Source organism: Schistocerca americana, chromosome 3, assembly GCF_021461395.2.
Source record: "Schistocerca americana isolate TAMUIC-IGC-003095 chromosome 3, iqSchAmer2.1, whole genome shotgun sequence".
NCBI lineage: Eukaryota > Metazoa > Arthropoda > Insecta > Orthoptera > Acrididae > Schistocerca > Schistocerca americana.
In genome coordinates, this window is record NC_060121.1 from 806,022,054 (window position 1) to 806,049,414 (window position 27,361).

At 49.0% G+C, this 27,361-nt stretch overlaps 37 non-coding genes across 37 annotated transcripts; all 37 read left to right on the forward strand.

Annotated features, from left to right (window-relative positions):
- The first annotated feature begins 190 nt into the window (after positions 1-190).
- Trnak-uuu lies at positions 191-263 on the forward strand. Its single transcript has one exon. It is a non-coding gene; the product is annotated as a tRNA-Lys (tRNA).
- A 138-nt stretch (positions 264-401) lies between these two features.
- Positions 402-483, forward strand: Trnas-cga. The gene has a single exon. It is a non-coding gene; the product is annotated as a tRNA-Ser (tRNA).
- A 740-nt stretch (positions 484-1,223) lies between these two features.
- Positions 1,224-1,305, forward strand: Trnas-uga. Its single transcript has one exon. It is a non-coding gene; the product is annotated as a tRNA-Ser (tRNA).
- A 580-nt stretch (positions 1,306-1,885) lies between these two features.
- Trnaf-gaa lies at positions 1,886-1,958 on the forward strand. Its single transcript has one exon. It is a non-coding gene; the product is annotated as a tRNA-Phe (tRNA).
- A 540-nt stretch (positions 1,959-2,498) lies between these two features.
- On the forward strand, positions 2,499-2,571 carry Trnak-uuu. Its single transcript has one exon. It is a non-coding gene; the product is annotated as a tRNA-Lys (tRNA).
- A 138-nt stretch (positions 2,572-2,709) lies between these two features.
- Positions 2,710-2,791, forward strand: Trnas-cga. The gene has a single exon. It is a non-coding gene; the product is annotated as a tRNA-Ser (tRNA).
- Positions 2,792-3,531: 740 nt separating this feature from the next.
- Trnas-uga lies at positions 3,532-3,613 on the forward strand. The gene has a single exon. It is a non-coding gene; the product is annotated as a tRNA-Ser (tRNA).
- A 580-nt stretch (positions 3,614-4,193) lies between these two features.
- Trnaf-gaa lies at positions 4,194-4,266 on the forward strand. Its single transcript has one exon. It is a non-coding gene; the product is annotated as a tRNA-Phe (tRNA).
- A 540-nt stretch (positions 4,267-4,806) lies between these two features.
- On the forward strand, positions 4,807-4,879 carry Trnak-uuu. Its single transcript has one exon. It is a non-coding gene; the product is annotated as a tRNA-Lys (tRNA).
- Positions 4,880-5,017: 138 nt separating this feature from the next.
- Trnas-cga lies at positions 5,018-5,099 on the forward strand. The gene has a single exon. It is a non-coding gene; the product is annotated as a tRNA-Ser (tRNA).
- A 740-nt stretch (positions 5,100-5,839) lies between these two features.
- On the forward strand, positions 5,840-5,921 carry Trnas-uga. Its single transcript has one exon. It is a non-coding gene; the product is annotated as a tRNA-Ser (tRNA).
- A 580-nt stretch (positions 5,922-6,501) lies between these two features.
- On the forward strand, positions 6,502-6,574 carry Trnaf-gaa. The gene has a single exon. It is a non-coding gene; the product is annotated as a tRNA-Phe (tRNA).
- Positions 6,575-7,114: 540 nt separating this feature from the next.
- Trnak-uuu lies at positions 7,115-7,187 on the forward strand. The gene has a single exon. It is a non-coding gene; the product is annotated as a tRNA-Lys (tRNA).
- Positions 7,188-7,325: 138 nt separating this feature from the next.
- On the forward strand, positions 7,326-7,407 carry Trnas-cga. The gene has a single exon. It is a non-coding gene; the product is annotated as a tRNA-Ser (tRNA).
- A 740-nt stretch (positions 7,408-8,147) lies between these two features.
- Positions 8,148-8,229, forward strand: Trnas-uga. The gene has a single exon. It is a non-coding gene; the product is annotated as a tRNA-Ser (tRNA).
- A 580-nt stretch (positions 8,230-8,809) lies between these two features.
- Positions 8,810-8,882, forward strand: Trnaf-gaa. Its single transcript has one exon. It is a non-coding gene; the product is annotated as a tRNA-Phe (tRNA).
- A 540-nt stretch (positions 8,883-9,422) lies between these two features.
- Positions 9,423-9,495, forward strand: Trnak-uuu. The gene has a single exon. It is a non-coding gene; the product is annotated as a tRNA-Lys (tRNA).
- A 138-nt stretch (positions 9,496-9,633) lies between these two features.
- Positions 9,634-9,715, forward strand: Trnas-cga. The gene has a single exon. It is a non-coding gene; the product is annotated as a tRNA-Ser (tRNA).
- A 740-nt stretch (positions 9,716-10,455) lies between these two features.
- Positions 10,456-10,537, forward strand: Trnas-uga. The gene has a single exon. It is a non-coding gene; the product is annotated as a tRNA-Ser (tRNA).
- Positions 10,538-11,117: 580 nt separating this feature from the next.
- Trnaf-gaa lies at positions 11,118-11,190 on the forward strand. Its single transcript has one exon. It is a non-coding gene; the product is annotated as a tRNA-Phe (tRNA).
- A 540-nt stretch (positions 11,191-11,730) lies between these two features.
- On the forward strand, positions 11,731-11,803 carry Trnak-uuu. The gene has a single exon. It is a non-coding gene; the product is annotated as a tRNA-Lys (tRNA).
- Positions 11,804-11,941: 138 nt separating this feature from the next.
- On the forward strand, positions 11,942-12,023 carry Trnas-cga. Its single transcript has one exon. It is a non-coding gene; the product is annotated as a tRNA-Ser (tRNA).
- Positions 12,024-12,763: 740 nt separating this feature from the next.
- On the forward strand, positions 12,764-12,845 carry Trnas-uga. The gene has a single exon. It is a non-coding gene; the product is annotated as a tRNA-Ser (tRNA).
- Positions 12,846-13,425: 580 nt separating this feature from the next.
- Trnaf-gaa lies at positions 13,426-13,498 on the forward strand. The gene has a single exon. It is a non-coding gene; the product is annotated as a tRNA-Phe (tRNA).
- A 540-nt stretch (positions 13,499-14,038) lies between these two features.
- On the forward strand, positions 14,039-14,111 carry Trnak-uuu. The gene has a single exon. It is a non-coding gene; the product is annotated as a tRNA-Lys (tRNA).
- A 6,976-nt stretch (positions 14,112-21,087) lies between these two features.
- Positions 21,088-21,169, forward strand: Trnas-uga. Its single transcript has one exon. It is a non-coding gene; the product is annotated as a tRNA-Ser (tRNA).
- A 580-nt stretch (positions 21,170-21,749) lies between these two features.
- On the forward strand, positions 21,750-21,822 carry Trnaf-gaa. Its single transcript has one exon. It is a non-coding gene; the product is annotated as a tRNA-Phe (tRNA).
- A 540-nt stretch (positions 21,823-22,362) lies between these two features.
- On the forward strand, positions 22,363-22,435 carry Trnak-uuu. Its single transcript has one exon. It is a non-coding gene; the product is annotated as a tRNA-Lys (tRNA).
- Positions 22,436-22,573: 138 nt separating this feature from the next.
- Positions 22,574-22,655, forward strand: Trnas-cga. The gene has a single exon. It is a non-coding gene; the product is annotated as a tRNA-Ser (tRNA).
- Positions 22,656-23,395: 740 nt separating this feature from the next.
- On the forward strand, positions 23,396-23,477 carry Trnas-uga. The gene has a single exon. It is a non-coding gene; the product is annotated as a tRNA-Ser (tRNA).
- Positions 23,478-24,057: 580 nt separating this feature from the next.
- On the forward strand, positions 24,058-24,130 carry Trnaf-gaa. The gene has a single exon. It is a non-coding gene; the product is annotated as a tRNA-Phe (tRNA).
- A 540-nt stretch (positions 24,131-24,670) lies between these two features.
- Positions 24,671-24,743, forward strand: Trnak-uuu. The gene has a single exon. It is a non-coding gene; the product is annotated as a tRNA-Lys (tRNA).
- Positions 24,744-24,881: 138 nt separating this feature from the next.
- Trnas-cga lies at positions 24,882-24,963 on the forward strand. Its single transcript has one exon. It is a non-coding gene; the product is annotated as a tRNA-Ser (tRNA).
- A 740-nt stretch (positions 24,964-25,703) lies between these two features.
- Trnas-uga lies at positions 25,704-25,785 on the forward strand. The gene has a single exon. It is a non-coding gene; the product is annotated as a tRNA-Ser (tRNA).
- A 580-nt stretch (positions 25,786-26,365) lies between these two features.
- On the forward strand, positions 26,366-26,438 carry Trnaf-gaa. The gene has a single exon. It is a non-coding gene; the product is annotated as a tRNA-Phe (tRNA).
- Positions 26,439-26,978: 540 nt separating this feature from the next.
- Trnak-uuu lies at positions 26,979-27,051 on the forward strand. Its single transcript has one exon. It is a non-coding gene; the product is annotated as a tRNA-Lys (tRNA).
- A 138-nt stretch (positions 27,052-27,189) lies between these two features.
- Positions 27,190-27,271, forward strand: Trnas-cga. The gene has a single exon. It is a non-coding gene; the product is annotated as a tRNA-Ser (tRNA).
- Positions 27,272-27,361: the final 90 nt, after the last annotated feature.

A 27,361-nucleotide genomic window follows, 5' to 3' on the forward strand; every position in this document is an offset into this window, starting at 1 on the left:
GTGCAATTTGTTGTTGCATCATGTGCCAGCAGTCTTCGATAGTGTGTTACGAGCTTAGCGCGATAAGTTTGTAGACAGCATTTAGGCGACGTTTTATTTGTTAACGGCCCCATACAGCGATTGCACAACAGTAAAGGACATGAGTCAATGTATAGTTGTGCGTCGTGGGAGGTTTTGCAGCCTCATGTGAGCCCGGATAGCTCAGTCGGTAGAGCATTAGGCTTTTAACCTAAGGGCCCAGGTTTCAAGTCCCTGTCCAGGCGGAAATTTTAATACTTTGGTAGCGATTCGTCTGGTAGCGGTGGAGACGCTACAGAAAATAATGCAGCTACGCCGTTTTCTGACACCACAGTGCTTTAAACGGTAGCAGTTGCATGTGTCCGGAGAACACCGCGCTAACGGCAGTCGTGGCCGAGTGGTTAAGGCGTCTGACTCGAAATCAGATTCCCTCTGGGAGCGTAGGTTCGAATCCTACCGGCTGCGTGCGATTTTGCGTAAAGAGGAGCAAACATTTTCGCACACATGTGACATGTGTGGGCGAATGCGGGTGCAAACCAGTGACGCCATTCTCAACAAGACGAAAATTTCCGTTTTAAGAATACTGAGTTTTCGCGACGACCGCTGCTTACTCTGGCTATCGGTTCACCTCACACTGACACTGACGCTGGGACTGCAGAAAGCCGTCGCTGAGATCGTGAGTACACAGATGTGCTCGAAAGTGATGGACACAGCGAACATCTCATTTTCTTTTTAAGAATCGCAATTTCAATCACTCGAGTGCGGCAAAAGCAGTGGTGCAGCGTTTCTTTTCTTAAGATCTCGCAGCTGCTTGGAGGTATGTCCATCGTTTTAAGACGACAGAAAACTAGCGTCAGCGGTGCGTCAGTGGGAAGTCGGTGAAGTCGCCATTGGAGCCGTAAGCCAGTAATTACGACATGCGAATCACTCGCACACCACGCAGCTGTACGAAAATGCTCGTGCGTGGGTCCGCATAGCTGAGTCGGTAGAGCGTTAGGTTTTCAACCAAAGGGTCCTGGGTTCAAGTCCCTGTCTGGGCGAAAATTAATACACCTGTGTTCAAGTCCCTGTCTGGGCGAAAATTAATACACTTTCGTAACGGCTAATGGAAACTGTACAGGAAAGAGTGAGGCCACGCCGTTTTCTGCCACCAGATTGCTTCTAAAGATGGCGGTTTCAGTTGTCGGGAGTCGCTTCCGCCACCGGCAGTCGTGGCCGAGTGGTTAAGGCGTCTGATTTGAAATCAGATTCCCTCTGGGAGCGTAGGTTCGAGTCCTGCCTACTGCGAAAATTTTCTCGCTCTCAAATGGCGTACGTTCAGCTGCATCCTAGCAGTTGCGTCACTACTAAACACGTGGGTCACCAGCAATGTGCAGTGCTATTTGATCCAGGGCGCAGCGCTACAGTCGCCCCCAGAAGCCGCAGCTCATCTCCGCGTCTCACAGGCGTCCACCAGGTGTTAGTACAAGTGTCGCCTCACTGGGCAGTGCAGATGTGTCCATTTTAGCTTGCAGACGATGACGTGTGAGCTAACGCAAGTCGAATGTTTTACCGTGTGTATCTGCTAGATACTGCCACTCATACGGTGGAGAGACTCACTCCTTCTTGTGTCTCGTTCTCCGCACACGAGTTGCCCCTGGCATCGATATAGCACGGGTTTTCTAGCGTCAGCGAAGTCAATATTACACGAATCGAGTCGACATGTTTGCTTGTTACGATGACGGAAGAAGAAGAAATGTGTGTGTAACTTCACTGCATCGGCTGCTCGCCTTTCAGCGCCCCTGTGTCTTATCAGACGAAGGTGACTGTGAAATTGGCAACGAGACAGAGTTTAATGAACACATGCAAATGACAACCTTCAACGTCAGCCGAAATAGCTCAGTTGGGAGAGCGTTAGACTGAAGGTGTAAAGGTCCCTGGTTCGATCCCGGGTTTCGGCAGGGATTCGTTTTGATGCGACGCCAATGGAATTACTCTGCGTTTGTGATAATGCAACTACCGCTGACAACAAAAATGACTCTCTCCTGTAGCTGTTCTGGTTGTCTAGTGCATGCCATAAGAGGAACTCACTAGACAACTAACTCCCCTAGAAGCAAAAGAATTAAAAATATCCTACCGACTGCATTCCTTTTTCTGTGTCAGGTGGTGAAGAACGTCTTCAACGGAACCGTGAAATGAGCGAAAGCGTGGGAAACATTGCATTCGAAATGCTTGTGAATTTTCCAATTGCCCACTGAGTGTCGACAAAACACGTAAATTCTCTGCTCCAACGTATGAGACGTAACAACTGGTGCAATTTGTTGTTGCATCATGTGCCAGCAGTCTTCGATAGTGTGTTACGAGCTTAGCGCGATAAGTTTGTAGACAGCATTTAGGCGACGTTTTATTTGTTAACGGCCCCATACAGCGATTGCACAACAGTAAAGGACATGAGTCAATGTATAGTTGTGCGTCGTGGGAGGTTTTGCAGCCTCATGTGAGCCCGGATAGCTCAGTCGGTAGAGCATTAGGCTTTTAACCTAAGGGCCCAGGTTTCAAGTCCCTGTCCAGGCGGAAATTTTAATACTTTGGTAGCGATTCGTCTGGTAGCGGTGGAGACGCTACAGAAAATAATGCAGCTACGCCGTTTTCTGACACCACAGTGCTTTAAACGGTAGCAGTTGCATGTGTCCGGAGAACACCGCGCTAACGGCAGTCGTGGCCGAGTGGTTAAGGCGTCTGACTCGAAATCAGATTCCCTCTGGGAGCGTAGGTTCGAATCCTACCGGCTGCGTGCGATTTTGCGTAAAGAGGAGCAAACATTTTCGCACACATGTGACATGTGTGGGCGAATGCGGGTGCAAACCAGTGACGCCATTCTCAACAAGACGAAAATTTCCGTTTTAAGAATACTGAGTTTTCGCGACGACCGCTGCTTACTCTGGCTATCGGTTCACCTCACACTGACACTGACGCTGGGACTGCAGAAAGCCGTCGCTGAGATCGTGAGTACACAGATGTGCTCGAAAGTGATGGACACAGCGAACATCTCATTTTCTTTTTAAGAATCGCAATTTCAATCACTCGAGTGCGGCAAAAGCAGTGGTGCAGCGTTTCTTTTCTTAAGATCTCGCAGCTGCTTGGAGGTATGTCCATCGTTTTAAGACGACAGAAAACTAGCGTCAGCGGTGCGTCAGTGGGAAGTCGGTGAAGTCGCCATTGGAGCCGTAAGCCAGTAATTACGACATGCGAATCACTCGCACACCACGCAGCTGTACGAAAATGCTCGTGCGTGGGTCCGCATAGCTGAGTCGGTAGAGCGTTAGGTTTTCAACCAAAGGGTCCTGGGTTCAAGTCCCTGTCTGGGCGAAAATTAATACACCTGTGTTCAAGTCCCTGTCTGGGCGAAAATTAATACACTTTCGTAACGGCTAATGGAAACTGTACAGGAAAGAGTGAGGCCACGCCGTTTTCTGCCACCAGATTGCTTCTAAAGATGGCGGTTTCAGTTGTCGGGAGTCGCTTCCGCCACCGGCAGTCGTGGCCGAGTGGTTAAGGCGTCTGATTTGAAATCAGATTCCCTCTGGGAGCGTAGGTTCGAGTCCTGCCTACTGCGAAAATTTTCTCGCTCTCAAATGGCGTACGTTCAGCTGCATCCTAGCAGTTGCGTCACTACTAAACACGTGGGTCACCAGCAATGTGCAGTGCTATTTGATCCAGGGCGCAGCGCTACAGTCGCCCCCAGAAGCCGCAGCTCATCTCCGCGTCTCACAGGCGTCCACCAGGTGTTAGTACAAGTGTCGCCTCACTGGGCAGTGCAGATGTGTCCATTTTAGCTTGCAGACGATGACGTGTGAGCTAACGCAAGTCGAATGTTTTACCGTGTGTATCTGCTAGATACTGCCACTCATACGGTGGAGAGACTCACTCCTTCTTGTGTCTCGTTCTCCGCACACGAGTTGCCCCTGGCATCGATATAGCACGGGTTTTCTAGCGTCAGCGAAGTCAATATTACACGAATCGAGTCGACATGTTTGCTTGTTACGATGACGGAAGAAGAAGAAATGTGTGTGTAACTTCACTGCATCGGCTGCTCGCCTTTCAGCGCCCCTGTGTCTTATCAGACGAAGGTGACTGTGAAATTGGCAACGAGACAGAGTTTAATGAACACATGCAAATGACAACCTTCAACGTCAGCCGAAATAGCTCAGTTGGGAGAGCGTTAGACTGAAGGTGTAAAGGTCCCTGGTTCGATCCCGGGTTTCGGCAGGGATTCGTTTTGATGCGACGCCAATGGAATTACTCTGCGTTTGTGATAATGCAACTACCGCTGACAACAAAAATGACTCTCTCCTGTAGCTGTTCTGGTTGTCTAGTGCATGCCATAAGAGGAACTCACTAGACAACTAACTCCCCTAGAAGCAAAAGAATTAAAAATATCCTACCGACTGCATTCCTTTTTCTGTGTCAGGTGGTGAAGAACGTCTTCAACGGAACCGTGAAATGAGCGAAAGCGTGGGAAACATTGCATTCGAAATGCTTGTGAATTTTCCAATTGCCCACTGAGTGTCGACAAAACACGTAAATTCTCTGCTCCAACGTATGAGACGTAACAACTGGTGCAATTTGTTGTTGCATCATGTGCCAGCAGTCTTCGATAGTGTGTTACGAGCTTAGCGCGATAAGTTTGTAGACAGCATTTAGGCGACGTTTTATTTGTTAACGGCCCCATACAGCGATTGCACAACAGTAAAGGACATGAGTCAATGTATAGTTGTGCGTCGTGGGAGGTTTTGCAGCCTCATGTGAGCCCGGATAGCTCAGTCGGTAGAGCATTAGGCTTTTAACCTAAGGGCCCAGGTTTCAAGTCCCTGTCCAGGCGGAAATTTTAATACTTTGGTAGCGATTCGTCTGGTAGCGGTGGAGACGCTACAGAAAATAATGCAGCTACGCCGTTTTCTGACACCACAGTGCTTTAAACGGTAGCAGTTGCATGTGTCCGGAGAACACCGCGCTAACGGCAGTCGTGGCCGAGTGGTTAAGGCGTCTGACTCGAAATCAGATTCCCTCTGGGAGCGTAGGTTCGAATCCTACCGGCTGCGTGCGATTTTGCGTAAAGAGGAGCAAACATTTTCGCACACATGTGACATGTGTGGGCGAATGCGGGTGCAAACCAGTGACGCCATTCTCAACAAGACGAAAATTTCCGTTTTAAGAATACTGAGTTTTCGCGACGACCGCTGCTTACTCTGGCTATCGGTTCACCTCACACTGACACTGACGCTGGGACTGCAGAAAGCCGTCGCTGAGATCGTGAGTACACAGATGTGCTCGAAAGTGATGGACACAGCGAACATCTCATTTTCTTTTTAAGAATCGCAATTTCAATCACTCGAGTGCGGCAAAAGCAGTGGTGCAGCGTTTCTTTTCTTAAGATCTCGCAGCTGCTTGGAGGTATGTCCATCGTTTTAAGACGACAGAAAACTAGCGTCAGCGGTGCGTCAGTGGGAAGTCGGTGAAGTCGCCATTGGAGCCGTAAGCCAGTAATTACGACATGCGAATCACTCGCACACCACGCAGCTGTACGAAAATGCTCGTGCGTGGGTCCGCATAGCTGAGTCGGTAGAGCGTTAGGTTTTCAACCAAAGGGTCCTGGGTTCAAGTCCCTGTCTGGGCGAAAATTAATACACCTGTGTTCAAGTCCCTGTCTGGGCGAAAATTAATACACTTTCGTAACGGCTAATGGAAACTGTACAGGAAAGAGTGAGGCCACGCCGTTTTCTGCCACCAGATTGCTTCTAAAGATGGCGGTTTCAGTTGTCGGGAGTCGCTTCCGCCACCGGCAGTCGTGGCCGAGTGGTTAAGGCGTCTGATTTGAAATCAGATTCCCTCTGGGAGCGTAGGTTCGAGTCCTGCCTACTGCGAAAATTTTCTCGCTCTCAAATGGCGTACGTTCAGCTGCATCCTAGCAGTTGCGTCACTACTAAACACGTGGGTCACCAGCAATGTGCAGTGCTATTTGATCCAGGGCGCAGCGCTACAGTCGCCCCCAGAAGCCGCAGCTCATCTCCGCGTCTCACAGGCGTCCACCAGGTGTTAGTACAAGTGTCGCCTCACTGGGCAGTGCAGATGTGTCCATTTTAGCTTGCAGACGATGACGTGTGAGCTAACGCAAGTCGAATGTTTTACCGTGTGTATCTGCTAGATACTGCCACTCATACGGTGGAGAGACTCACTCCTTCTTGTGTCTCGTTCTCCGCACACGAGTTGCCCCTGGCATCGATATAGCACGGGTTTTCTAGCGTCAGCGAAGTCAATATTACACGAATCGAGTCGACATGTTTGCTTGTTACGATGACGGAAGAAGAAGAAATGTGTGTGTAACTTCACTGCATCGGCTGCTCGCCTTTCAGCGCCCCTGTGTCTTATCAGACGAAGGTGACTGTGAAATTGGCAACGAGACAGAGTTTAATGAACACATGCAAATGACAACCTTCAACGTCAGCCGAAATAGCTCAGTTGGGAGAGCGTTAGACTGAAGGTGTAAAGGTCCCTGGTTCGATCCCGGGTTTCGGCAGGGATTCGTTTTGATGCGACGCCAATGGAATTACTCTGCGTTTGTGATAATGCAACTACCGCTGACAACAAAAATGACTCTCTCCTGTAGCTGTTCTGGTTGTCTAGTGCATGCCATAAGAGGAACTCACTAGACAACTAACTCCCCTAGAAGCAAAAGAATTAAAAATATCCTACCGACTGCATTCCTTTTTCTGTGTCAGGTGGTGAAGAACGTCTTCAACGGAACCGTGAAATGAGCGAAAGCGTGGGAAACATTGCATTCGAAATGCTTGTGAATTTTCCAATTGCCCACTGAGTGTCGACAAAACACGTAAATTCTCTGCTCCAACGTATGAGACGTAACATCTGGTGCAATTTGTTGTTGCATCATGTGCCAGCAGTCTTCGATAGTGTGTTACGAGCTTAGCGCGATAAGTTTGTAGACAGCATTTAGGCGACGTTTTATTTGTTAACGGCCCCATACAGCGATTGCACAACAGTAAAGGACATGAGTCAATGTATAGTTGTGCGTCGTGGGAGGTTTTGCAGCCTCATGTGAGCCCGGATAGCTCAGTCGGTAGAGCATTAGGCTTTTAACCTAAGGGCCCAGGTTTCAAGTCCCTGTCCAGGCGGAAATTTTAATACTTTGGTAGCGATTCGTCTGGTAGCGGTGGAGACGCTACAGAAAATAATGCAGCTACGCCGTTTTCTGACACCACAGTGCTTTAAACGGTAGCAGTTGCATGTGTCCGGAGAACACCGCGCTAACGGCAGTCGTGGCCGAGTGGTTAAGGCGTCTGACTCGAAATCAGATTCCCTCTGGGAGCGTAGGTTCGAATCCTACCGGCTGCGTGCGATTTTGCGTAAAGAGGAGCAGACATTTTCGCACACATGTGACATGTGTGGGCGAATGCGGGTGCAAACCAGTGACGCCATTCTCAACAAGACGAAAATTTCCGTTTTAAGAATACTGAGTTTTCGCGACGACCGCTGCTTACTCTGGCTATCGGTTCACCTCACACTGACACTGACGCTGGGACTGCAGAAAGCCGTCGCTGAGATCGTGAGTACACAGATGTGCTCGAAAGTGATGGACACAGCGAACATCTCATTTTCTTTTTAAGAATCGCAATTTCAATCACTCGAGTGCGGCAAAAGCAGTGGTGCAGCGTTTCTTTTCTTAAGATCTCGCAGCTGCTTGGAGGTATGTCCATCGTTTTAAGACGACAGAAAACTAGCGTCAGCGGTGCGTCAGTGGGAAGTCGGTGAAGTCGCCATTGGAGCCGTAAGCCAGTAATTACGACATGCGAATCACTCGCACACCACGCAGCTGTACGAAAATGCTCGTGCGTGGGTCCGCATAGCTGAGTCGGTAGAGCGTTAGGTTTTCAACCAAAGGGTCCTGGGTTCAAGTCCCTGTCTGGGCGAAAATTAATACACCTGTGTTCAAGTCCCTGTCTGGGCGAAAATTAATACACTTTCGTAACGGCTAATGGAAACTGTACAGGAAAGAGTGAGGCCACGCCGTTTTCTGCCACCAGATTGCTTCTAAAGATGGCGGTTTCAGTTGTCGGGAGTCGCTTCCGCCACCGGCAGTCGTGGCCGAGTGGTTAAGGCGTCTGATTTGAAATCAGATTCCCTCTGGGAGCGTAGGTTCGAGTCCTGCCTACTGCGAAAATTTTCTCGCTCTCAAATGGCGTACGTTCAGCTGCATCCTAGCAGTTGCGTCACTACTAAACACGTGGGTCACCAGCAATGTGCAGTGCTATTTGATCCAGGGCGCAGCGCTACAGTCGCCCCCAGAAGCCGCAGCTCATCTCCGCGTCTCACAGGCGTCCACCAGGTGTTAGTACAAGTGTCGCCTCACTGGGCAGTGCAGATGTGTCCATTTTAGCTTGCAGACGATGACGTGTGAGCTAACGCAAGTCGAATGTTTTACCGTGTGTATCTGCTAGATACTGCCACTCATACGGTGGAGAGACTCACTCCTTCTTGTGTCTCGTTCTCCGCACACGAGTTGCCCCTGGCATCGATATAGCACGGGTTTTCTAGCGTCAGCGAAGTCAATATTACACGAATCGAGTCGACATGTTTGCTTGTTACGATGACGGAAGAAGAAGAAATGTGTGTGTAACTTCACTGCATCGGCTGCTCGCCTTTCAGCGCCCCTGTGTCTTATCAGACGAAGGTGACTGTGAAATTGGCAACGAGGCAGAGGTTAATAAACACATGCAAATGAGAACCTTCAACGTCAGCCGAAATAGCTCAGTTGGGAGAGCGTTAGACTGAAGATCTAAAGGTCCCTGGTTCGATCCCGGGTTTCGGCAGGGATTCGTTTTGATGCGACGCCAATGGAATTACTCTGCGTTTGTGATAATGCAACTACCGCTGACAACAAAAATGACTCTCTCCTGTAGCTGTTCTGGTTGTCTAGTGCATGCCATAAGAGGAACTCACTAGACAACTAACTACCCTAGAAGCAAAAGAATTAAAAATATCCTACCGACTGCATTCCTTTTTCTGTGTCAGGTGGTGAAGAACGTCTTCAACGGAACCGTGAAATGAGCGAAAGCGTGGGAAACATTGCATTCGAAATGCTTGTGAATTTTCCAATTGCCCAGTGAGTGTCAACAAAACACGTAAATTCTCTGCTCCAACGTATGAGACGTAACAACTGGTGCAATTTGTTGTTGCATCATGTGCCAGCAGTCTTCGATAGTGTGTTACGAGCTTAGCGCGGTAAGTTTGTAGACAGCATTTAGGCGACGTTTTATTTGTTAACGGCCCCATACAGCGATTGCACAACAGTAAAGGACATGAGTCAATGTATAGTTGTGCGTCGTGGGAGGTTTTGCAGCCTCGTGTGAGCCCGGATAGCTCAGTCGGTTGAGCATTAGGCTTTTAACCTAAGGGCCCAGGTTTCAAGTCCCTGTCCAGGCGGAAATTTTAATACTTTGGTAGCGATTCGTCTGGTAGCGGTGGAGACGCTACAGAAAATAATGCAGCTACGCCGTTTTCTGACACCACAGTGCTTTAAACGGTAGCAGTTGCATGTGTCCGGAGAACACCGCGCTAACGGCAGTCGTGGCCGAGTGGTTAAGGCGTCTGACTCGAAATCAGATTCCCTCTGGGAGCGTAGGTTCGAATCCTACCGGCTGCGTGCGATTTTGCGTAAAGAGGAGCAAACATTTTCGCACACATGTGACATGTGTGGGCGAATGCGGGTGCAAACCAGTGACGCCATTCTCAACAAGACGAAAATTTCCGTTTTAAGAATACTGAGTTTTCGCGACGACCGCTGCTTACTCTGGCTATCGGTTCACCTCACACTGACACTGACGCTGGGACTGCAGAAAGCCGTCGCTGAGATCGTGAGTACACAGATGTGCTCGAAAGTGATGGACAGAGCGAACATCTCATTTTCTTTTTAAGAATCGCAATTTCAATCACTCGAGTGCGGCAAAAGCAGTGGTGCAGCGTTTCTTTTCTTAAGATCTCGCAGCTGCTTGGAGGTATGTCCATCGTTTTAAGACGACAGAAAAGTAGCGTCAGCGGTGCATCAGTGGGAAGTCGGTGAAGTCGCCATTGGAGCCGTAAGCCAGTAATTATGACATGCGAATCACTCGCACACCACGCAGCTGTACGATAATGCTCTTGCGTGGGTCCGCATAGCTGAGTCGGTAGAGCGTTAGGTTTTCAACCAAAGGGTCCTGGGTTCAAGTCCCTGTCTGGGCGAAAATTAATACACCTGTGTTCAAGTCCCTGACTGGGCGAAAATTAATACACTTTCGTAACGGCTAATGGAAACCGTACAGGAAAGAGTGAGGCCACGCCGTTTTCTGCCACCAGATTGCTTCTAAAGATGGCGGTTACAGTTGTCGGGAGTCGCTTCCGCCACCGGCAGTCGTGGCCGAGTGGTTAAGGCGTCTGACTTGAAATCAGATTCCCTCTGGGAGCGTAGGTTCGAGTCCTGCCGACTGCGAAAATTTTCTCGCTCTCAAATGGCGGACGTTTAGCTGCATCCTAGCAGTTGCGTCACTACTAAACACGTGGGTCACCAGCAATGTGCAGTGCTATTTGATCCAGGGCGCAGCGCTACAGTCGCGCCCAGAAGCCGCAGCTCATCCCCGCGTCTCACAGGCGTCCACCAGGTGTTAGTACAAGTGTCGCCTCACTGGGCAGTGCAGATGTGTCCATTTTAGCTTGCAGACGATGACGTGTGAGCTAACGCAAGTCGAATGTTTTACCGTGTGTATCTGCTAGATACTGCCTCCCATACGGTGGAGAGACTCACTCCTTCTTGTGTCTCGTTCTCCGCACACGAGTTGCCCCTGGCATCGATATGACACGGGTTTTCTAGCGTCAGCGAAGTCAATATTACACGAATCGAGTCGACATGTTTGCTTGTTACGATGACGGAAGAAGAAGAAATGTGTGTGTAACTTCACTGCATCGGCTGCTCGCCTTTCAGCGCCCCTGTGTCTTATCAGACGAAGGTGACTGTGAAATTGGCAACGAGGCAGAGGTTAATAAACACATGCAAATGAGAACCTTCAACGTCAGCCGAAATAGCTCAGTTGGGAGAGCGTTAGACTGAAGATCTAAAGGTCCCTGGTTCGATCCCGGGTTTCGGCAGGGATTCGTTTTGATGCGACGCCAATGGAATTACTCTGCGTTTGTGATAATGCAACTACCGCTGACAACAAAAATGACTCTCTCCTGTAGCTGTTCTGGTTGTCTAGTGCATGCCATAAGAGGAACTCACTAGACAACTAACTACCCTAGAAGCAAAAGAATTAAAAATATCCTACCGACTGCATTCCTTTTTCTGTGTCAGGTGGTGAAGAACGTCTTCAACGGAACCGTGAAATGAGCGAAAGCGTGGGAAACATTGCATTCGAAATGCTTGTGAATTTTCCAATTGCCCAGTGAGTGTCAACAAAACACGTAAATTCTCTGCTCCAACGTATGAGACGTAACAACTGGTGCAATTTGTTGTTGCATCATGTGCCAGCAGTCTTCGATAGTGTGTTACGAGCTTAGCGCGGTAAGTTTGTAGACAGCATTTAGGCGACGTTTTATTTGTTAACGGCCCCATACAGCGATTGCACAACAGTAAAGGACATGAGTCAATGTATAGTTGTGCGTCGTGGGAGGTTTTGCAGCCTCGTGTGAGCCCGGATAGCTCAGTCGGTTGAGCATTAGGCTTTTAACCTAAGGGCCCAGGTTTCAAGTCCCTGTCCAGGCGGAAATTTTAATACTTTGGTAGCGATTCGTCTGGTAGCGGTGGAGACGCTACAGAAAATAATGCAGCTACGCCGTTTTCTGACACCACAGTGCTTTAAACGGTAGCAGTTGCATGTGTCCGGAGAACACCGCGCTAACGGCAGTCGTGGCCGAGTGGTTAAGGCGTCTGACTCGAAATCAGATTCCCTCTGGGAGCGTAGGTTCGAATCCTACCGGCTGCGTGCGATTTTGCGTAAAGAGGAGCAAACATTTTCGCACACATGTGACATGTGTGGGCGAATGCGGGTGCAAACCAGTGACGCCATTCTCAACAAGACGAAAATTTCCGTTTTAAGAATACTGAGTTTTCGCGACGACCGCTGCTTACTCTGGCTATCGGTTCACCTCACACTGACACTGACGCTGGGACTGCAGAAAGCCGTCGCTGAGATCGTGAGTACACAGATGTGCTCGAAAGTGATGGACAGAGCGAACATCTCATTTTCTTTTTAAGAATCGCAATTTCAATCACTCGAGTGCGGCAAAAGCAGTGGTGCAGCGTTTCTTTTCTTAAGATCTCGCAGCTGCTTGGAGGTATGTCCATCGTTTTAAGACGACAGAAAAGTAGCGTCAGCGGTGCATCAGTGGGAAGTCGGTGAAGTCGCCATTGGAGCCGTAAGCCAGTAATTATGACATGCGAATCACTCGCACACCACGCAGCTGTACGATAATGCTCTTGCGTGGGTCCGCATAGCTGAGTCGGTAGAGCGTTAGGTTTTCAACCAAAGGGTCCTGGGTTCAAGTCCCTGTCTGGGCGAAAATTAATACACCTGTGTTCAAGTCCCTGACTGGGCGAAAATTAATACACTTTCGTAACGGCTAATGGAAACCGTACAGGAAAGAGTGAGGCCACGCCGTTTTCTGCCACCAGATTGCTTCTAAAGATGGCGGTTACAGTTGTCGGGAGTCGCTTCCGCCACCGGCAGTCGTGGCCGAGTGGTTAAGGCGTCTGACTTGAAATCAGATTCCCTCTGGGAGCGTAGGTTCGAGTCCTGCCGACTGCGAAAATTTTCTCGCTCTCAAATGGCGGACGTTTAGCTGCATCCTAGCAGTTGCGTCACTACTAAACACGTGGGTCACCAGCAATGTGCAGTGCTATTTGATCCAGGGCGCAGCGCTACAGTCGCGCCCAGAAGCCGCAGCTCATCCCCGCGTCTCACAGGCGTCCACCAGGTGTTAGTACAAGTGTCGCCTCACTGGGCAGTGCAGATGTGTCCATTTTAGCTTGCAGACGATGACGTGTGAGCTAACGCAAGTCGAATGTTTTACCGTGTGTATCTGCTAGATACTGCCTCCCATACGGTGGAGAGACTCACTCCTTCTTGTGTCTCGTTCTCCGCACACGAGTTGCCCCTGGCATCGATATGACACGGGTTTTCTAGCGTCAGCGAAGTCAATATTACACGAATCGAGTCGACATGTTTGCTTGTTACGATGACGGAAGAAGAAGAAATGTGTGTGTAACTTCACTGCATCGGCTGCTCGCCTTTCAGCGCCCCTGTGTCTTATCAGACGAAGGTGACTGTGAAATTGGCAACGAGGCAGAGGTTAATAAACACATGCAAATGAGAACCTTCAACGTCAGCCGAAATAGCTCAGTTGGGAGAGCGTTAGACTGAAGATCTAAAGGTCCCTGGTTCGATCCCGGGTTTCGGCAGGGATTCGTTTTGATGCGACGCCAATGGAATTACTCTGCGTTTGTGATAATGCAACTACCGCTGACAACAAAAATGACTCTCTCCTGTAGCTGTTCTGGTTGTCTAGTGCATGCCATAAGAGGAACTCACTAGACAACTAACTCCCCTAGAAGCAAAAGAATTAAAAATATCCTACCGACTGCATTCCTTTTTCTGTGTCAGGTGGTGAAGAACGTCTTCAACGGAACCGTGAAATGAGCGAAAGCGTGGGAAACATTGCATTCGAAATGCTTGTGAATTTTCCAATTGCCCAGTGAGTGTCGACAAAACACGTAAATTCTCTGCTCCAACGTATGAGACGTAACAACTGGTGCAATTTGTTGTTGCATCATGTGCCAGCAGTCTTCGATAGTGTGTTACGAGCTTAGCGCGATAAGTTTGTAGACAGCATTTAGGCGACGTTTTATTTGTTAACGGCCCCATACAGCGATTGCACAACAGTAAAGGACATGAGTCAATGTATAGTTGTGCGTCGTGGGAGGTTTTGCAGCCTCGTGTGAGCCCGGATAGCTCAGTCGGTAGAGCATTAGGCTTTTAACCTAAGGGCCCAGGTGTCAAGTCCCTGTCCAGGTGGAAATTTTAATACATTTGTAGCGATTCGTCTGGTAGCGGTGGAGACGCTACAGAAAATAATGCAGCTACGCCGTTTTCTGACACCACAGTGCTTTAAACGGTAGCAGTTGCATGTGTCCGGAGAATACCGCGCTAACGGCAGTCGTGGCCGAGTGGTTGCGGCGAGCGGACGTGCCCGTCGCGAGCTCCGCTAGCAGCTGTGTTTACATCGTTGGTCGTCGTGGTTTGCAGCGGCCTGGTGTCTATACTCAGCGTGTTTCTTCTCTTTTTGTAAGTTTTTCAAGGATTTATTGTGGAAAATGGTGTCGTACAACCGGTCCAATACTATTCAGTTGTTGTTTGATCGCGAATTTCCGCGTCCCACGGCTTTTGAAATACATCATTGGATCCGATCGGAATTGCAAATAGACCCAGCTTTGCTTGACGGTGTTCATTTAGATTTTATTGTTAATTCCGTGTTCTTGAAACTCCTTGATAGTGAACTATGTGAGCGTTTGGTGGCCGTCAATGGCGGGGTTCGGAAGTTTAAACATGCTGATGGGACTATTAGTGACGTGCAGGTTCTACATGCCGGTTATGGTGTACGAAATGTGAAGGTTTTCCATCTGCCTTTTGAAGTGCCCTTGGATGAAATTCGCCGTGCATTAAGTTTATATGGGACTATCTTTGCTGTCACTAAAGATTATTGGTCGTCCGCGTATGTTTATCAATGTGATAATGGCGTCCGTACTGTGCGGATGGACTTAAAGAAACACATTCCGTCCTTCGTTATCATAGGCGGCCATAGGGCTTTCGTCTCCTACACCGGCCAACCTCCAACGTGTTCTCTCTGTCATTCTACTGAACATATGCGGAATTCTTGTCCCCGTCGGCGCCCTGTGCAGTTGCCCCTAGAAAACTCAGGTAGTTACGCAGGTGCCCTTCTTAGAGGTTCTCCGCCACCGGCTGACTCTTTAGCTCGTGAACCGGTTGTTGCGGGTGTGTCTATTCTTCCTAGTGTAACTGTTGTTCCACATACGCCTGTTGTTGACAATGTCCCTGACGTTAGCACTGAATGTCGTCCGACCAACCGTTCTGCTCCGTTGCAGGAGACGACTTCCGCGACTTCACTTGTTAATGAACGTGTTCAGAGCATTCCGGAATCAGGTGCTATTACTGTCGCCGTTTGCGACACCGCGCCTGCCTCAACGGTTCTACAGTGTCAAACGTCCTCCCCATGTGATGTTGCTACTTCAGTGCCTGTTGTGTCGGACATCCCTGCTGGGGATTGTGCACTTACTGCCACTCCTGACAAGGTCGCGGACTCCAACCCATCCCCCAGTAACATTACTGCTCCAGCGGATACCTTGCACCTTTCTCCGCCTCACGCGGAGAACTTGGTTATGGATGTAGAACAGCACTCTGTTGCCTCCGTACGGAACGTAAAGACCAAGTTGCAGGATACTGACTTTGCCACGCAACGAGAAAAACGTGTGCGAGAACAAAGTCGGAAACTTAAGGGTATGCTAGGAAAGGGTACCGGCGGCCGGGAAATTTCGCCCCCTTCGAAAAAGATTAGTCCTGACACGGAATCTCGTAAACAGCGCAATTCGCAGACTCGCGCGTCCAGGAAAACCGCGTCGGCTGACCCTACCGGCGGCAGTCTGTCGGACGGAGACACGACCAATCCTACGCCGCTCTCCTGGGCGGACGATGAAGACATGTAACTGCCACGGTACCCTGCTTTCCGTCTCCGGTGCGCCTGCAACTTGCCGGTGACTCCCTTTCAAAAAATTTATCTGTGTGCCCTACACCCATGCGTCCTGTAGCCACATGGTTCAAATAGCCACGTTAAATATCAACTGTATTGCGGCTCCTCAGAAAATGCAAGTCTTGGCAAATTTTATCCAACATTGTCGGTTTGCTTTTATTTTTCTACAGGAAGTGAGCGTTGTGTGCCTTGATGTTTTAACGGGGTATTCCGCCATTTATAATGTCGACCCGGAAGCTCGGTGTGGTACCGCTATTTTATATAAGTCTGCAGAAGAGCCCACGCGCGTCCAACGACTACCGACCGGCAGGGGGATCTCGTGCGTTATCGGAGGCCTGCAACTAGTTAACATTTACGCTCCGTCTGGCACTAGTTTCAAGAGGGCGAGAGCGAGATTTTTCATTGAAGATGTACCCACCTTGATTGGTAGCCCGACGCTGCCCGTCGTGTTGGGGGGCGATTTTAATTGCGTGGTCGCGGACAGTGATCAGTTTCCTACGGCTCATAAGTGCGTTGACCTTGATCGTCTGATTGCAAGCTTCCAGTTAGCAGATGTGTGGCGTGTTCTCTATCCTCAACAGCAAGTTTTTACGTATTTCTATCGAAATGGGGCTAGTAGACTTGATAGGTTCTATGTGTCGACCTGCATAGCAGATCACCTAATCAGTGCTGACGTTGCCCCTGTTTGTTTTTCCGATCACTGCGCCTTCATTTGTGACCTTCGCGCGCCGCAACTCCGCCAGTTACGTCGATCTCGGGTGTGGAAGTTTAACGTGACCCATGTCCGTGCCCCCTCGTTGCGTCGGCAGATTCACGATACGCTCTCTTCCTGCGGCGAAAAGCTGGCTAACTATGCCTCGGTTGTCAATTGGTGGGTTCACCTGGCCAAACCGTCCATCCGTGCTGTTTTAAAGTGTTTTAGCGCCGAAGCTGCGCTGTGGAAACATAGAACCACTGAATTTTATTATCAGATTTTAAAAGATGCCGTCTCTCTACCAGATATTGTTGATGAGCAATTTCTGCTTCAGTTAAAGGCTGTGAAAGCTCAAATTTTTAAATTGCAAGCCCAAGATTTTCAGGGCTCCTTACTTAGAAGCCGCTGTGTAGGGACGTTTGATGAGTCACCGACTATTCACCATATCGAAAGAGAGCGGAGACGGGGTGCTACTAAATTTATTCGGTGTCTTAGACTGGAGACTGGGGAGCGACTCACCACTGAGAGGGACATTCGTGCGTACATTTTTGCCCATTTTAGTGCCGCGTTCCAGCGTAGCGACCACGATAGGGCGGCCGCACATGTCCTCATGGGTGAAATGCGGAACCTGCTTACACGTGAGGACAATGACACCCTCCTTTCCGCCATCACGACGGAGGACATGAGCGATGCACTCAGTTCGTCTGCTCGAAACAAGTCCCCAGGCCCTGACGGAATTCCTTTAGAATTCTACCTCGAGTTCTGGGATCTCTTAGAACCTATCCTCACAAAGGTCGCAAATGAATTGTTGAGTGGCCTTCCGTGTCCGGCAGAGTTCCTAGAGGGTATCGTCATTCTTCTCCCTAAGACCGCTGGGGCTGACAAAGTTGAAAACTTCCGCCCTATCACGCTGTTGAACAGTGACTACAAGCTTTTCAGCAAATGCGTCGCAACCAGGCTGCACACTGTGATGCGAAAAATCATTAGCCCTTTCCAGATGTGCGCTGTGACAGGGAGGGGTATCCTTGCCGCCGTGAGCACGTATAGGGACGTCGTGGCTCACACTGCTGCCACACGGACTCCAGGGGCGATTCTCTCGATTGACTTTCGGAAGGCTTTTGATAGGATTAACCACGATTACCTCTTTGCCTTGTTAGGTCACATCGGCTTTCATATGAACTTTGTCTCCGCTCTTGATAATGTCCTAACGAGAGCGTCTTCTCGCATTCTGATAAATGGCACCCTTTCGGCTCCCTTTAGGATTGCACGGTCTGTGCGGCAAGGATGTCCCCTCTCTATGTCCCTCTTTGTTATCGCTCTTGACCCCCTCCTCCGCCGAATTGGGCGCACTGTCAGTGGGATCGATGTAGAGGGTGTACGGGCGTCGTGCATTGCGTACGCCGACGATGTCGGCGTCTTTATACGACAAGGAAAGGACATCCCTTTAGTTAAACCTGTGTTCAGTCTTTTTGCCCAGGCTACCGGTGCGGAACTGAACCCGCATAAAACAGTGCTACTCCCAATAGGTGCCTGTCGCAACTATGCTGCCGATTCGTGGTACACCATAGCTGCCTCCCACATGTTGCTCGGCATTCAATTCTTTGCTTGCCCCATAAAGATGGCCGCTCATAACTGGCGCCGTATTTCCACAACTGTCAAGGGTCTCATGGTTCGTCACGCCACCCGGAAATTACATCTTCTACAGCGTGTTGAGTTGATCAATGTTCACATTTTGGCTAAAGCGTGGTATGTGGCTCAAGTGCTCAACGTCCCACCTCCGTTGGCACGCACGATCAGCCAAGCTGCACACTGGCTGCTGTGGCGTGGCCATATTTTCAAGGTGAAACTTGCCACATGTACCCAGCCTCCGTCTCGCGGAGGACTAGGTCTCGTAGATGTCAGAAAGAAATGTTCTGCCCTGCTAGTCAACAGAATTGCCACCATTGTCGAGAACAGCCCCCACAGTACGACGGCTGCCCTCTTCCGCGCCCATGAGCCCCTTTCTGACAGTGCACCGATCGATGTCTCGCGGATACCTTACAAGCTTGCTGTCTTCAGAGATTTTTTCTTGTCCCGCAGTTATCATGTTTCACTAGCTCGCGACCGCAGGACGCGGTCTTCCACCTCTTTGTATCGTGAGATGATTGGTTTGTCACCACCGAATAACTTAGTCCGTCAATGTCCCCACAACAACTGGGTTCTTGTTTGGCAAAACGTCAGCAACAAGTTGTTACCGGCGGAAGTGCGAAGCACGTGGTATACGGTCATCACTCGCACTGTGACCACCAACGACCGACTGGCGACTATTCACCTAATTCCGTCCTCTAAGTGCGAGTACTGTGACGAAAGGGGTACCCTTGAGCATCGGTTTCTTTGCAGAACCACACGAGATGTGTGGGCTATTTCCTGCGACATGCTCGCACTCATTAACAGGACTGACAAGCGGTCTTTTTCGCCGCTCACGGCTGTCATCCCCGACATTAAACCCTTTCCGCAATCTAAGCGAAATGCTACAATGTGGATTTTAGGGCATACCACCTACGCTATATTTGCCAAGAATATAATTGATCCAGTCGACTACTTGTTTTATCTGTGGGAGCGCCATGAAACGCTCCGGAGGACAGCCTCATATCAGAGATGCTTTCAGCGCTTTCTGCAAATCCCCATTGAACAGCAATTTCGGAAAGTCTTCAATCGGGCACCGACTGTTTTCCACTCTTAATGACGACGTCGATCATGGTCCTGCAATGTGAACAGAAGTAATAGCGTGTTGACGTTACGAAAGAACTCAGAAACAGAAAACTGAAGAACAAACTAGAACCACATTGAAATGACAAATAATGGAATACAGCATTATTTTCTTTCTTCCTTTCCTTTGACTGTTTTCATGAATTTCCTTTTTCCTTTCTTTGCGATTGGAACGCACTTTCGTTTTATTTCGAGTGTGCTTTTTACTCCCCTTCGAGGGTTTAGTCTTCCTTTCTTTCAATATGTATTTCGCTTTCTTGTTTCCTACGGGGATCGCTTGCTTTAAAATTCCATGTTGCTAATTTGCTCGCTTCTTACGTGAAGACAGCATATTCAATATCTTCCACTCCTTTCACATTCCTTTCCACGAGAGGTGTTTTGTTTTTAGTTGCCAAATTATGTGCCATTTCATTCTTTTTTTTCCCGTTATGGAGAAATAGAGTTTGCTCATTTTTTTCTCTCCGGTTTATTCCTTACTTTCATGTCCCGGCAGAGTTGCGGGCTTCTAAGCTCTTCGTGTTTTCTTTTCCTTTTCCCACTGCACTCCTTGTGGCTCTCTTCCAGCGGGAAACGCTGCCTTTCTATAGTTTTGGGGCGATGTTTTCGTTTCCTTTATGGCTCCCATTACTTCTTTCCTCTTTCTCCAGCCAATGCGCTACCATGTTAAGCTCCCCACTCTTTATCACGCCAGTCGGCAATTAATAAATCAAAAACAAAAAAAAACAAATATTTAACACAATTTAAAAGGAAATTTTCAAATACAACAACTTCAGTAGCAAAAAAAAAAAAAAAAAAAATAAATAAATAAATAAATAAAAAAAAATAAAAAAAAAATAAAAAAAACGCAAAACCAGTAACCTACACTAACTCAGGAGGCGACTGAGTGACAGGTCTGGGGGAGTCACTGTGGCCAGGCCTCGGGACATTCGACCCCTGCCCTCTTTGCCTCTGCCTGCCTGTTGCTCTGGATGCCAAAATAAAAAAAAATATATAAAAAAAAAAAAAAAAAAAAAAAAAAAAAAAAAAAAAATCCTACCGGCTGCGTGCGATTTTGCGTAAAGAGGAGCAAACATTTTCGCACACATGTGACATGTGTGGGCGAATGCGGGTGCAAACCAGTGACGCCATTCTCAACAAGACGAAAATTTCCGTTTTAAGAATACTGAGTTTTCGCGACGACCGCTGCTTACTCTGGCTATCGGTTCACCTCACACTGACACTGACGGTGGGACTGCAGAAAGCCGTCGCTGAGATCCTGAGTACACAGATGTGCTCGAAAGTGATGGACAGAGCGAACATCTCATTTTCTTTTTAAGAATCGCAATTTCAATCACTCGAGTGCGGCAAAAGCAGTGGTGCAGCGTTTCTTTTCTTAAGATCTCGCAGTTGCTTGAAGGTATGTCCATCGTTTTAAGACGACAGAAAACTAGCGTCAGCAGTGCGTCAGTGGGAAGTCGGTGAAGTCGCCATTGGAGCCGTAAGCCAGTAATTACGACATGCGAATCACTCGCACACCACGCAGCTGTACGATAATGCTCTTGCGTGGGTCCGCATAGCTGAGTCGGTAGAGCGTTAGGTTTTCAACCAAAGGGTCCTGGGTTCAAGTCCCTGTCTGGGCGAAAATTAATACACCTGTGTTCAAGTCCCTGACTGGGCGAAAATTAATACACTTTCGTAACGGCTAATGGAAACCGTACAGGAAAGAGTGAGGCCACGCCGTTTTCTGCCACCAGATTGCTTCTAAAGATGGCGGTTACAGTTGTCGGGAGTCGCTTCCGCCACCGGCAGTCGTGGCCGAGTGGTTAAGGCGTCTGACTTGAAATCAGATTCCCTCTGGGAGCGTAGGTTCGAGTCCTGCCGACTGCGAAAATTTTCTCGCTCTCAAATGGCGGACGTTCTGCTGCATCCTAGCAGTTGCGTCACTACTAAACACGTGGGTCACCAGCAATGTGCAGTGCTATTTGATCCAGGGCGCAGCGCTACAGTCGCGCCCAGAAGCCGCAGCTCATCTCCGCGTCTCACAGGCGTCCACCAGGTGTTAGTACAAGTGTCGCCTCACTGGGCAGTGCAGATGTGTCCATTTTAGCTTGCAGACGATGACGTGTGAGCTAACGCAAGTCGAATGTTTTACCGTGTGTATCTGCTAGATACTGCCTCCCATACGGTGGAGAGACTCACTCCTTCTTGTGTCTCGTTCTCCGCACACGAGTTGCCCCTGGCATCGATATGACACGGGTTTTCTAGCGTCAGCGAAGTCAATATTACACGAATCGAGTCGACATGTTTGCTTGTTACGATGACGGAAGAAGAAGAAATGTGTGTGTAACTTCACTGCATCGGCTGCTCGCCTTTCAGCGCCCCTGTGTCTTATCAGACGAAGGTGACTGTGAAATTGGCAACGAGGCAGAGGTTAATGAACACATGCAAATGAGAACCTTCAACGTCAGCCGAAATAGCTCAGTTGGGAGAGCGTTAGACTGAAGATCTAAAGGTCCCTGGTTCGATCCCGGGTTTCGGCAGGGATTCGTTTTGATGCGACGCCAATGGAATTACTCTGCGTTTGTGATAATGCAACTACCGCTGACAACAAAAATGACTCTCTCCTGTAGCTGTTCTGGTTGTCTAGTGCATGCCATAAGAGGAACTCACTAGACAACTAACTCCCCTAGAAGCAAAAGAATTAAAAATATCCTACCGACTGCATTCCTTTTTCTGTGTCAGGTGGTGAAGAACGTCTTCAACGGAACCGTGAAATGAGCGAAAGCGTGGGAAACATTGCATTCGAAATGCTTGTGAATTTTCCAATTGCCCAGTGAGTGTCGACAAAACACGTAAATTCTCTGCTCCAACGTATGAGACGTAACAACTGGTGCAATTTGTTGTTGCATCATGTGCCAGCAGTCTTCGATAGTGTGTTACGAGCTTAGCGCGATAAGTTTGTAGACAGCATTTAGGCGACGTTTTATTTGTTAACGGCCCCATACAGCGATTGCACAACAGTAAAGGACATGAGTCAATGTATAGTTGTGCGTCGTGGGAGGTTTTGCAGCCTCGTGTGAGCCCGGATAGCTCAGTCGGTAGAGCATTAGGCTTTTAACCTAAGGGCCCAGGTTTCAAGTCCCTGTCCAGGTGGAAATTTTAATACATTTGTAGCGATTCGTCTGGTAGCGGTGGAGACGCTACAGAAAATAATGCAGCTACGCCGTTTTCTGACACCACAGTGCTTTAAACGGTAGCAGTTGCATGTGTCCGGAGAATACCGCGCTAACGGCAGTCGTGGCCGAGTGGTTAAGGCGTCTGACTCGAAATCAGATTCCCTCTGGGAGCGTAGGTTCGAATCCTACCGGCTGCGTGCGATTTTGCGTAAAGAGGAGCAAACATTTTCGCACACATGTGACATGTGTGGGCGAATGCGGGTGCAAACCAGTGACGCCATTCTCAACAAGACGAAAATTTCCGTTTTAAGAATACTGAGTTTTCGCGACGACCGCTGCTTACTCTGGCTATCGGTTCACCTCACACTGACACTGACGCTGGGACTGCAGAAAGCCGTCGCTGAGATCCTGAGTACACAGATGTGCTCGAAAGTGATGGACAGAGCGAACATCTCATTTTCTTTTTAAGAATCGCAATTTCAATCACTCGAGTGCGGCAAAAGCAGTGGTGCAGCGTTTCTTTTCTTAAGATCTCGCAGTTGCTTGGAGGTATGTCCATCGTTTTAAGACGACAGAAAACTAGCGTCAGCAGTGCGTCAGTGGGAAGTCGGTGAAGTCGCCATTGGAGCCGTAAACCAGTAATTACGACATGCGAATCACTCGCACACCACGCAGCTGTACGATAATGCTCTTGCGTGGGTCCGCATAGCTGAGTCGGTAGAGCGTTAGGTTTTCAACCAAAGGGTCCTGGGTTCAAGTCCCTGTCTGGGCGAAAATTAATACACCTGTGTTCAAGTCCCTGACTGGGCGAAAATTAATACACTTTCGTAACGGCTAATGGAAACCGTACAGGAAAGAGTGAGGCCACGCCGTTTTCTGCCACCAGATTGCTTCTAAAGATGGCGGTTACAGTTGTCGGGAGTCGCTTCCGCCACCGGCAGTCGTGGCCGAGTGGTTAAGGCGTCTGACTTGAAATCAGATTCCCTCTGGGAGCGTAGGTTCGAGTCCTGCCGACTGCGAAAATTTTCTCGCTCTCAAATGGCGGACGTTCAGCTGCATCCTAGCAGTTGCGTCACTACTAAACACGTGGGTCACCAGCAATGTGCAGTGCTATTTGATCCAGGGCGCAGCACTACAGTCGCGCCCAGAAGCCGCAGCTCATCTCCGCGTCTCACAGGCGTCCACCAGGTGTTAGTACAAGTGTCGCCTCACTGGGCAGTGCAGATGTGTCCATTTTAGCTTGCAGACGATGACGTGTGAGCTAACGCAAGTCGAATGTTTTACCGTGTGTATCTGCTAGATACTGCCTCCCATACGGTGGAGAGACTCACTCCTTCTTGTGTCTCGTTCTCCGCACACGAGTTGCCCCTGGCATCGATATGACACGGGTTTTCTAGCGTCAGCGAAGTCAATATTACACGAATCGAGTCGACATGTTTGCTTGTTACGATGACGGAAGAAGAAGAAATGTGTGTGTAACTTCACTGCATCGGCTGCTCGCCTTTCAGCGCCCCTGTGTCTTATCAGACGAAGGTGACTGTGAAATTGGCAACGAGGCAGAGGTTAATGAACACATGCAAATGAGAACCTTCAACGTCAGCCGAAATAGCTCAGTTGGGAGAGCGTTAGACTGAAGATCTAAAGGTCCCTGGTTCGATCCCGGGTTTCGGCAGGGATTCGTTTTGATGCGACGCCAATGGAATTACTCTGCGTTTGTGATAATGCAACTACCGCTGACAACAAAAATGACTCTCTCCTGTAGCTGTTCTGGTTGTCTAGTGCATGCCATAAGAGGAACTCACTAGACAACTAACTCCCCTAGAAGCAAAAGAATTAAAAATATCCTACCGACTGCATTCCTTTTTCTGTGTCAGGTGGTGAAGAACGTCTTCAACGGAACCGTGAAATGAGCGAAAGCGTGGGAAACATTGCATTCGAAATGCTTGTGAATTTTCCAATTGCCCAGTGAGTGTCGACAAAACACGTAAATTCTCTGCTCCAACGTATGAGACGTAACAACTGGTGCAATTTGTTGTTGCATCATGTACCAGCAGTCTTCGATAGTGTGTTACGAGCTTAGCGCGATAAGTTTGTAGACAGCATTTAGGCGACGTTTTATTTGTTAACGGCCCCATACAGCGATTGCACAACAGTAAAGGACATGAGTCAATGTATAGTTGTGCGTCGTGGGAGGTTTTGCAGCCTCGTGTGAGCCCGGATAGCTCAGTCGGTAGAGCATTAGGCTTTTAACCTAAGGGCCCAGGTTTCAAGTCCCTGTCCAGGTGGAAATTTTAATACATTTGTAGCGATTCGTCTGGTAGCGGTGGAGACGCTACAGAAAATAATGCAGCTACGCCGTTTTCTGACACCACAGTGCTTTAAACGGTAGCAGTTGCATGTGTCCGGAGAATACCGCGCTAACGGCAGTCGTGGCCGAGTGGTTAAGGCGTCTGACTCGAAATCAGATTCCCTCTGGGAGCGTAGGTTCGAATCCTACCGGCTGCGTGCGATTTTGCGTAAAGAGGAGCAAACATTTTCGCACACATGTGACATGTGTGGGCGAATGCGGGTGCAAACCAGTGACGCCATTCTCAACAAGACGAAAATTTCCGTTTTAAGAATACTGAGTTTTCGCGACGACCGCTGCTTACTCTGGCTATCGGTTCACCTCACACTGACACTGACGCTGGGACTGCAGAAAGCCGTCGCTGAGATCCTGAGTACACAGATGTGCTCGAAAGTGATGGACAGAGCGAACATCTCATTTTCTTTTTAAGAATCGCAATTTCAATCACTCGAGTGCGGCAAAAGCAGTGGTGCAGCGTTTCTTTTCTTAAGATCTCGCAGTTGCTTGGAGGTATGTCCATCGTTTTAAGACGACAGAAAACTAGCGTCAGCAGTGCGTCAGTGGGAAGTCGGTGAAGTCGCCATTGGAGCCGTAAGCCAGTAATTACGACATGCGAATCACTCGCACACCACGCAGCTGTACGATAATGCTCTTGCGTGGGTCCGCATAGCTGAGTCGGTAGAGCGTTAGGTTTTCAACCAAAGGGTCCTGGGTTCAAGTCCCTGTCTGGGCGAAAATTAATACACCTGTGTTCAAGTCCCTGACTGGGCGAAAATTAATACACTTTCGTAACGGCTAATGGAAACCGTACAGGAAAGAGTGAGGCCACGCCGTTTTCTGCCACCAGATTGCTTCTAAAGATGGCGGTTACAGTTGTCGGGAGTCGCTTCCGCCACCGGCAGTCGTGGCCGAGTGGTTAAGGCGTCTGACTTGAAATCAGATTCCCTCTGGGAGCGTAGGTTCGAGTCCTGCCGATTGCGAAAATTTTCTCGCTCTCAAATGGCGGACGTTCAGCTGCATCCTAGCAGTTGCGTCACTACTAAACACGTGGGTCACCAGCAATGTGCAGTGCTATTTGATCCAGGGCGCAGCGCTACAGTCGCGCCCAGAAGCCGCAGCTCATCTCCGCGTCTCACAGGCGTCCACCAGGTGTTAGTACAAGTGTCGCCTCACTGGGCCGTGCAGATGTGTCCATTTTAGCTTGCAGACGATGACGTGTGAGCTAACGCAAGTCGAATGTTTTACCGTGTGTATATGCTAGATACTGCCTCCCATACGGTGGAGAGACTCACTCCTTCTTGTGTCTCGTTCGCCGCACACGAGTTGCCCCTGGCATCGATATGACACGGGTTTTCTAGCGTCAGCGAAGTCAATATTACACGAATCGAGTCGACATGTTTGCTTGTTACGATGACGGAAGAAGAAGAAATGTGTGTGTAACTTCACTGCATCGGCTGCTCGCCTTTCAGCGCCCCTGTGTCTTATCAGACGAAGGTGACTGTGAAATTGGCAACGAGGCAGAGGTTAATGAACACATGCAAATGAGAACCTTCAACGTCAGCCGAAATAGCTCAGTTGGGAGAGCGTTAGACGGAAGATCTAAAGGTCCCTGGTTCGATCCCGGGTTTCGGCAGGGATTCGTTTTGATGCGACGCCAATGGAATTACTCTGCGTTTGTGATAATGCAACTACCGCTGACAACAAAAATGACTCTCTCCTGTAGCTGTTCTGGTTGTCTAGTGCATGCCATAAGAGGAACTCACTAGACAACTAACTCCCCTAGAAGCAAAAGAATTAAAAATATCCTACCGACTGCATTCCTTTTTCTGTGTCAGGTGGTGAAGAACGTCTTCAACGGAACCGTGAAATGAGCGAAAGCGTGGGAAACATTGCATTCGAAATGCTTGTGAATTTTCCAATTGCCCAGTGAGTGTCGACAAAACACGTAAATTCTCTGCTCCAACGTATGAGACGTAACAACTGGTGCAATTTGTTGTTGCATCATGTGCCAGCAGTCTTCGATAGTGTGTTACGAGCTTAGCGCGATAAGTTTGTAGACAGCATTTAGGCGACGTTTTATTTGTTAACGGCCCCATACAGCGATTGCACAACAGTAAAGGACATGAGTCAATGTATAGTTGTGCGTCGTGGGAGGTTTTGCAGCCTCGTGTGAGCCCGGATAGCTCAGTCGGTAGAGCATTAGGCTTTTAACCTAAGGGCCCAGGTTTCAAGTCCCTGTCCAGGTGGAAATTTTAATACATTGGTAGCGATTCGTCTGGTAGCGGTGGAGACGCTACAGAAAATAATGCAGCTACGCCGTTTTCTGACACCACAGTGCTTTAAACGGTAGCAGTTGCATGTGTCCGGAGAATACCGCGCTAACGGCAGTCGTGGCCGAGTGGTTAAGGCGTCTGACTCGAAATCAGATTCCCTCTGGGAGCGTAGGTTCGAATCCTACCGGCTGCGTGCGATTTTGCGTAAAGAGGAGCAAACATTTTCGCACACATGTGACATGTGTGGGCGAATGCGGGTGCAAACCAGTGACGCCATTCTCAA